This window comes from Cololabis saira, unplaced genomic scaffold (assembly GCF_033807715.1).
Source record: "Cololabis saira isolate AMF1-May2022 unplaced genomic scaffold, fColSai1.1 scf073, whole genome shotgun sequence".
Lineage (NCBI taxonomy): Eukaryota > Metazoa > Chordata > Actinopteri > Beloniformes > Belonidae > Cololabis > Cololabis saira.
The window spans coordinates 20,689-30,246 of NW_026906237.1; the positions used below are offsets into that span (position 1 = coordinate 20,689).

Sequence of the window (9,558 nt, forward strand, 5' to 3'; positions counted from 1 at the left end):
TTGTGCACACCACGCCTGTCAAAGTCACATTTTATAAATCACAACACCTATGTCTATATTCTGACCAAAAATGATCTGTCTACCTTTTACGGTTTGGCCGTGACCTCGAGTTACAAATAAGAAATCATGTTTTTTTTTCAGTGTAACTACACTCTAGCAAACTGACTCCCGTGCTCTAGATTTGAAAAAAAGTGATTTCCAGTCCTCGCTTGAGGGCTCATATCTTGAAAAGTGTACATTTTAGGAAAAAACAGTCCGGGGTTTGGAGAGAGAAGAGAAGTTTTCCTCCGTTTTGATGTTTGAATGACGTTTCTACGTGCAAGTATGAGAAAGATACGTGACTCGGAAAAAAGGTGAATTTTGTCTTTTTTTCTCAACATTTTCCCATCCGCTTATAATGGCGCCATTGAAATGCATGGGAAAATCTTCCCCATTAGTTTGGAAATTTGGAAATGTTTTTGCACTTCGTGCAAAAACTATTCGTGCCATCGTTCTGAAAATCCACAGGACTGTAGTTAAATTCAGGGCCTACAACTTTCTAAATCGGTTCAGAATTTTTCGAGTAACGGTGTGCGAGTGGTGAGGCCCCAAAGTTCACGCAATGCGTTCCGGATGGGGCAAAAAGCGCACGTTTGTGCACGTTGCGCAAAAACGTGCACGCCAATCGCTAATAAAAGTCATACCCATCGATTCCCGATTAAGGCGCACGTTTCTACGTTTTTACTTTTCGCGTTTTCTCAAAGCTGTAGGAGGAGTAGCCGGACAAAGTTTTTACGGAAGAATATATAATAACTAGACAAAATTCCCGGGAAATTTTGAAGTGCCACGGACTACTGCCGGATGATCGCGGGGCTTATTTGCACCCATGAAGGTCAAGGACTCGATACAGATTCCAATGACACCACCCATGACTCTCTATGTCAAACCATTCAAAAGTTATTACAGAAAATATAGAACCGCTAACTGAACCGCTAACGGGATCGCTAACGGGATCGCTAACGGGACCGCTAACGGGACCGCTAACCGAGCCGCTAACGGGATCGCTAACCGAGCCGCTAACAACCGCTAACGGAACCGCTAACGGGACCGCTAACGGAACCGCTAACGGGACCGCTAACGGGGTCGCTAACTGGACCGCTAACGGGATCGCTAACTGGACCGCTAACGGTACCGCTAACGGGATCGCTAACGGAATCGCTAACTGAACCGCTAACGGGACCGCTAACCGAGCCGCTAACGGGATTGCTAACCGAGCCGCTAATGGGATCGCTAACGGGACCGCTAACAACCGCTAACGGAACCGCTAACAGGACCGCTAACAGAACCGCTAACAGAACCGCTAACGGGACCGCTAACGGGATCGCTAACAACCGCTAGCAGAACCGCTTACGGGACCGCTAACGGGGTCGCTAACTGGACCGCTAACGGGATCGCTAACTGGACCGCTAACGGGACCGCTAACGGGATCGCTAACGGGACCGCTAACGGGACCGCTAACCGAGCCGCTAACGGGATCGCTAACCGAGCCGCTAACAACCGCTAACGGAACCGCTAACGGGACCGCTAACGGAACCGCTAACGGGACCGCTAACGGGGTCGCTAACTGGACCGCTAACGGGATCGCTAACTGGACCGCTAACGGTACCGCTAACGGGATCGCTAACGGAATCGCTAACTGAACCGCTAACGGGACCGCTAACCGAGCCGCTAACGGGATTGCTAACCGAGCCGCTAATGGGATCGCTAACGGGACCGCTAACAACCGCTAACGGAACCGCTAACAGGACCGCTAACAGAACCGCTAACAGAACCGCTAACGGGACCGCTAACGGGATCGCTAACAACCGCTATCAGAACCGCTTACGGGACCGCTAACGGGGTCGCTAACTGGACCGCTAACGGGATCGCTAACTGGACCGCTAACGGGACCGCTAACGGGATCGCTAACGGAATCGCTAACTGAACCGCTAACGGGACCGCTAACGGGATCGCTAACAACCGCTAGCGGAACCGCTAACGGGGTCGCTAACTGGACCGCTAACGGGATCGCTAACTGGACCGCTAACGGGACCGCTAATGGGACCGCTAACGGAATCGCTAACTGAACCGCTAACGGGACCGCTAACCGAGCCGCTAACGGGATCGCTAACCAAGCCGCTAACGGGGATCGCTAACGGGATCGCTAACAACCGCTAACGGGATTGCTAACGGGACCGCTAACGGGGTCGCTAACTGGACCGCTAACGGGATCGCTAACTGGACCGCTAACGGGACCGCTAACGGGATCGCTAACAGAACCGCTAACGGGACCGCTAACACCAATAACACTACCATCCCATAATAAACACCTACCATCCCATAATAACACTAACATCCTATAAAAACACCTGACATCCCATAATAACACTAATATCCTATAAAAACACCTGCCATCCCATAATAACACTAACATCCTATAAAAACACCTGACATCCCATAATAACACTAACATCCTATAAAAACACCTGACATCCCATAATAACACTAATATCCTATAAAAACACCTGCCATCCCATAATAACACCTATCGTGTGTGTGTGTGTGTGTGTGTGTGTGTGTGTGTGTGTGTGTGTGTGTGTGTGTGTGTGTGTGTGTGTGTGTGTGTGTTCATCTAAGGTTAAAAGGTCAGGGTTCAGATTTCTCCATTTTCCAGGTTATACTATGAATTCTGTACTGAGTGAGTCATGTGACCAGTTCTGGGTCAGTCTAATCAGTCAACAGCTGAGCTCTGGTTGCTAGGGGCAACAAGAACCTGATACAGAGGGAGCGGGAATGACTCAGCTGGATTTTCGGTTGTGACAAACCTGAAATCACTCCACTTTGCGCTCAAACCGTAGCTCTTAGCAGAAAAACGAAAACATTTTGAGAAACGGAGAACCTACCAGATTATCTTAATGTTATTTTCATACAGATATTCCTTAAAATGTGTTAGTAATGGCAATTCGAAAACAAAAATGAGATTTTTTTTAAGAAAACTTCATTTAACATGGGAGTCAATGAAGAGAGAGACAGGAATTGGCGCGTCTGTTGGCTCCCCCGTTAAAATTTTGTGCACACCACGCCTGTCAAAGTCACATTTTATGAATCACAACACCTATGTCAATATTCTGACCAAAAATTATCTGTCTACCTTTTACGGTTTGGCCGTGAGCTCGAGTTACAAATAAGAAATCATGTTTTTTTTTCAGTGTAACTACACTCTAGCAAACTGACTCCCGTGCTCTAGATTTGAAAAAAAGTGATTTCCAGACCTCGCTTGAGGGCTCATATCTTGAAAAGTGTACATTTTAGGAAAAAACAGTCCGGGGTTTAGAGAGAGAAGAGAAGTTTTCCTCCGTTTTGAAGTTTGAATGACGTTTCTACGTGCAAGTATGAGAAAGATACGTGACTCGGAAAAAAGGTGAATTTTGTCTTTTTTTTCTCAACATTTTCCCATCCGCTTATAATGGCGCCATTGAAATGCATGGGAAAATCTTCCCCATTAGTTTGGAAATTTGGAAATGTTTTTGCACTTCGTGCAAAAACTATTCGTGCCATCGTTCTGAAAATCCACAGGACTGTAGTTAAATTCAGGGCCTACAACTTTCTAAATCGGTTCATAATTTTTCGAGTAACGGTGTGCGAGTGGTGAGGCCCCAAAGTTCACGCAATGCGTTCCGGATGGGGCAAAAAGCGCACGTTTGTGCACGTTGCGCAAAAACGTGCACGCCAATCGCTAATAAAAGTCATACCCATCGATTCCCGATTAAGGCGCACGTTTCTACGTTTTTACTTTTCGCGTTTTCTCAAAGCTGTAGGAGGAGTAGCCGGACAAAGTTTTTACGGAAGAATATATAAATAATAATAAGCCTGAGCAATAGTATGAGTGCCTCGTGCTGCGCACGAGGCACTCCTCCTCCATTGAGCTTGCGCAGCTCAATGGAGGAGGCGTGCCACGTGGCGCAGCCGTGGCACTAACTAGACCAAAATTCCCGGGAAATTTTGAAGTGCCACGGACTACTGCCGGATGATCGCGATTTGGCAGCTACCCTGGGGGACTCCACAGTCCAATGACTTACTATGCGATAAGGCACCTTTTAAAATAAACTTTTTGTGACCTTTCAGACAGATAGCTCTTAAACCATTGAATTGCAGAAAAATTAAAACCATAATTAATGAGTTTAGAAATTAAAATGTCATGCTCAATCACATCAAAGGCAGCACTGAAGTCAAGCAATGCTGTTCCCACAAGCATCGAGTCATCAATTGATGTTAACCAGTTATTGGACATCTGTGTCATTGCAGTGCAGTTGGAGTGGCCAGACCTATAAGCATGTTGGAACATTGTTGTTAAATCATTGTAAGAAAAGTAATCTTGTACTTGCTTGAATACTATCATCTCCAATAATTTACTGAGAACAGGTAAAATACTTATAGGCCTACTATTTGGACCGCAGAAAGTTGATTTTGTATATTTGGGTAAAGGAATGATCTAACCCTCCTTCCAAAGTTTAGGACACACACCACTAATCAGACACCTGTTGAACATGTGACAGAGAAGCTTCGAAATTACCGCAGCAGATGATCTCAATAGCCTATTGTCCAAGTTGTCCATTCCAGCAGACCCACCAACAGTCAAAGATTTCAGCAGCAATTCCACCCGCAAAACACTGACCAGATGACATTCAAAATGACATAACTTGTTTTTCATAATTAATTTTTTTATCAGCTCATCTGAGTTAGTATCAACAGTACAATGCATTTTCTCTCTGAGTTTAGAACCCTTGTTAACAAAATAATCCTTGAAATAATTTGCAATCTGAGTTGGCTTATTTAAATAAACTCCATTCAGTTCAACAAAAGAGGTACAGGTAGATTTTTTCCCCATAATTTCATTAAGTACATTCCATAATTTCTTACTGTCCGTACCGCTGTCAGAAATTCTTTTCTGATAGTCTTTTTGACTCTGTTCACTTTGGTCACATGATGCCTTTGTATACAATAAAGTTTTCTGTCCACAAGAGAACCCGAGAGAACAGCAACCTTCTTAGTCCTTTGAGCCATTAAACTCTTTAATTCAGAATCAATCCAAGGAGCACTTTTGGCTTTAACTGTAAACTTTTTTAACTGAGCATGACTGTTAACAACTCTCAATAGCACATACTTCATATTAATGTTATCCAGCTCAGTGAGAAAATTATCCTCATTGAATATCTTATAAGTTCTTTTTACCATAATATTGGGACAGGCTTTAGGACGCTTTTTTCTCCTGGAGACAGCCACACAGTTATGGTCACTAAACTGGTACAAAAACAGGTGTGGAGCACATATCAGGGGTATTAGTGAAAATATGATGGATACATTTTGATGTTGGAGATCTAGCAGTGTTAATAGAAATTCTTGTAGGTTGATAAATTAATTGGGATAAACCACACATATCAGTCATATATTTAAGCTTGTTCTTGAGAGCACACTCATCAGATAGCCAATCAATGTTCAGATCACCCATCCAGTACATCTCTCCGTTTTCTTCAGTCACTTTATCTAGCATATTACATAATGCATTTAAATATTCTATCCTGACACTAGGTGGCCTGTAACAACATCCAACAAGTATTGGTTTTAAATAGGGGAGATGTACCTGCAGCCATAACATTTCAACATCATCAACCATCAAGTCATGTCTCAATTTAACAGGATAATGGTCATGTATTAGAATGGCCACACCTCCAAACCTATTTCTATCATGTCTATAAATTGAATAGCCACTTATAGAAACTTCTGAATTGTTTATAAAACTGTCCAGGAGGTTTCAGAAATTGCAAGAATATCTATATTGTTCAATTGCAAAAATAAAGAAAGGTCTTGGATTTTATTCCTCAAACTACATGTTAATATGTGCAAGGACTAAGCCTGTAGGTAGTTTGTTTATACCAGTCATCTTATCACATACCTCAAGTTGTTAAATCATCATCACATTCATCAGACATATTGATCCAGCTCTGAAAGTTCATGGATAAGCAGTGTATTTGCAACCTCTGGGTTTCCATTAAGCTTAATGTAGATCTTACAGGTGGCAGTCCAGGTGGCTTGTATTTTGTTATCCTTCCTCAGAACACGTGCTTGGCGGGCAATGTAGGCGTTTCTCCTCGTCAGGTGATCATTTAGATATACACTAGAGCACTTCAGCTTCCGGCCTTGCTTCAGGACATCCACCTTTCGTTTTCTGAGGATTGTGTGTGTGTTTCCCTGAAGAGTTCATGCACACCTATGGGTGTGTGTGTGTGTGTGTGTGTGTGTGTGTGTGTGTGTGTGTCAGAGAGAGTAGAGCTAGTGAGTGTGTGTCTGTGTTTGAGTGACTGAATGAGTGAGTCTATGCATGTACTCTGCATGTAGAGTAAAAACTGTGGGAGTATGATGATAATGTATGGAAGAAAGTGGAAAAATCTTGAAGGCTTGGAGCTTGAAGTGAGCGATGACATCATTGCACATGTGCGTGTGTCTGTATCCATTTGCCCAGATGATAATCATATGGTCAAACAACAGTTAATCCAATACATTTAGAAATTAAATGATATAATAATCATCAATAACACCTCTATTATATGGAACACCAGGACAAAACCAGTACTGTACAAACATGTTGTTTATTAAATGTCAAATATTCAACAAAGTAAACAACTCTGATTCAAGTAAATTGTTCTGCATAACATTTTACATATGTCTTTAAGTAGTATATGGTTTTACACAATATTAATCTTGAAGTGAATTAAGCTTAAGATAATATTTCAAAAATATAAAAATTATGCAAGAATGAAATTACAGATGCATTCAAAATTGTATGGGTGCAGACAAGATCATTGTGCTAATAATACAATTGTAATTTAGATCATCAAAAGGTAAGTAATAATCATGTGGACAACATTCATTAAGAACATAAAGATAAAACAATATAATGCAGTTAAGTGTATGATCATAAAAACATGTCAAGAATTAAATTTTGAGAGAATTGAAGCCTTACAATGCAGAACAAAAGAATAGAGAAGTCTGGGTCAATCTACCATGATTTGTCAGACCAAGAGCCTCTCATTAAAATATCAAAAACTGAACTGTTATTGTGACAATTAAAGTTGCAAATATGGACAATAGACTTCCATTCACAACAGATGTGAGGACAAAATAAGTCCTGAGTCCTTTACAAGGATTGAGACTCACAGAGGTCAAAGGTCCACATCAAAACCAGTGAGGATCCCTCTGTCTGATGGGCATTCATGTGGCAGCAGAATGTCTTTGGACAGTGCAGAGCAGTGGTCATCTTCCTCTTTCCTGAATACACAAAAGCAGAGATATCAGCACAACATACATCATAGTTATTTCTGAATTTAAATTCAGTATACAAATTAGCCTTACAATTGCTCACACACCAGGACAATAGAAAATCTTACGTCTGTGTGGTTGCTGCATCAATAGAGTTGTCTCCAGAGCTGCTGTTGTCACTTGGTCTGCTACCTGGATCTGTTGTAGCCCTGATTTGGAAACAAAGAAATAATCAATAAGTTGTAGTTTTCAAAGCAAGTGAATCATCAAGAAGAAAGCTGCATACATTGGCAGAGCATCTGGCTGATGAGCACCTGCCTGAGACACATTGAACTGCTGCTGTGGCCCCTTGGACACATGTTGGACCGTCTAGGAAGTCTCGCTGATGCAGCAGAGTGCTGCTACATTGCTGCAGCTCTTCCCATGACCAACCGCAGGTCATCCATGGCTCTACTGGCTCCTGCTGCTCCTGGACCCTTCCTGTAGCCAGCCCAGGTATGCCTGATCCTGGCTGTACACCAAAGGAGAATGAAAACAACTTTATACATGTGTGTTGAAAAGTTTTTTTAACATAAGATTAAAAAACTTCAAAGAAATGTGAGCATTGAAAAGTCAAATCAAACTAACATCTAACAGTATACTCACCTCTGTCTGTAAGTGCACCTTGCCTGCATCCTCAGTGGCTCTGTAAGTACAACTGACAATATTACACCTGCAGGGGGACTATTCACCCATAGCTGGGACAGCGGTTGACAGGCACCAGGGTTTATCCACACAGTGGTGGCCCTGACGCCGTGTCTCTGGGGCCCGCTGCTGCTCCGAGATCCCCTGCAGTTTAGCCTGGGACCGTGAGGTACCCAGTTTCCGTGTGTGGCCCCGGGGAGGCACTGCAGGAGTCTTGGTAGTGGAGAGGCTTTGTACTGGCAGGAGGAAGCTAACTAAGTCAACTTCTTTTTTTCACCCTCCATTCAGAAGGCTAGCCAGCGGCAGAAGCAGTGAGCAGAGAGCAGCACAATGCAGCAACATGCACTAGCTCCAAGCACCACACTACTGCACTAGACGCTTCACACATACCCTGTGTTAGCACACAGCAGTGTGTGCTAACACACACACACAGACGCACACACACGCGCACACACACACACACACACACACACGCGCGCAGACAGACGCACACGCAGACAAACACAGATGACAGACATACACAAAAACAGATAAACAGAGAGGGGGTGCTAGAGAGGGAAAGGTGGGGAAGGAAGAGAGAAGGGGAGGGAATGACAAGGATGTGGATGAAAATACTTACCGTATACCTACCGAATACCTACCATTTCATCTGGGCTGGGCACCTTTTCCGAATTAAACAACATACCTACAAGGGCTCTTTTCCACAATAAAAGACCACAAGAGGAAACCTTTCTCAACCCAAAACCACCATGAGTTGGACCCCAGGCCATATTCACCATAAGCATCCAGATACCAAAAGAAAATAACACAATGAACCACAAGAACTACCCTAACAACAACTACCCTAACAACAACAACAGGCCATCTTGCTCAACCCCAACCACCATCAACAACAAGCTGTGAACTCTGCCAAAGAGTACTTCACAGATGACTTGGATCCGAGGCCACATTCCCCACAGGCATCCAGACACAACACCACTAAAGCAAAACCACTTCACTCAGAAGACAAGCCTCCCGCTTCTGGCGAAGTCAAAACACAGTACACCGGATCGTGATAACTGTGATACGATTGCAGCACACCTGATTGAAGGCAACATTGTGGTTGCGATATGTAAATATGATCAATCAGTGTCCGCTTTTCGGTCGTTGCAGCGGAAACAAGCTGGCTATAGCCTCTGGACCGAAACAACTCCCATATGGCTTTCTTCCCTTTGGAGAGCAAGTCTTCATTGAAGTCTCCACAAACCACTACAGGCTGGCAACCCATCATCTCTAAAGTGTCCAAGAGGCTTTGCATGTTTGCAAGAAACACGTCAAGTTGGATATTTGGTGGTCTGTACACAGTGGCTATCAATGCTCTGACAGGACCCTCAACCTTGACGACGGCGAATTCAAGGTCGGGCACATTTTGAATGTACCGTCGGGCCTCTGCTTGTAGACAGCTCCTGTAGTACACTGCAACTCCACCTCCATCTTTCATAGCCATATCCGCTCTGTTAGAATATGAGACATTTCTGTTGCGCGCAAACATCTCATATC

At 43.6% G+C, this 9,558-nt stretch overlaps 1 long non-coding RNA gene across 2 annotated transcripts; it reads right to left on the reverse strand.

Annotated features, from left to right (window-relative positions):
• Positions 1-6,706: 6,706 nt before the first annotated feature.
• On the reverse strand, positions 6,707-8,433 carry LOC133436993 (uncharacterized). 2 transcript variants are annotated; one of them, XR_009780481.1, is made up of 4 exons: positions 7,981-8,433; positions 7,650-7,846; positions 7,464-7,544; positions 6,707-7,344 (listed from the first exon to the last, which is right to left on the reverse strand). It is a non-coding gene; the product is annotated as an uncharacterized LOC133436993 (long non-coding RNA). The 2 variants fall into 2 exon arrangements; XR_009780480.1 differs by having other exon boundaries at positions 7,622-7,846.
• Between the last annotated feature and the right edge of the window lie 1,125 nt (positions 8,434-9,558).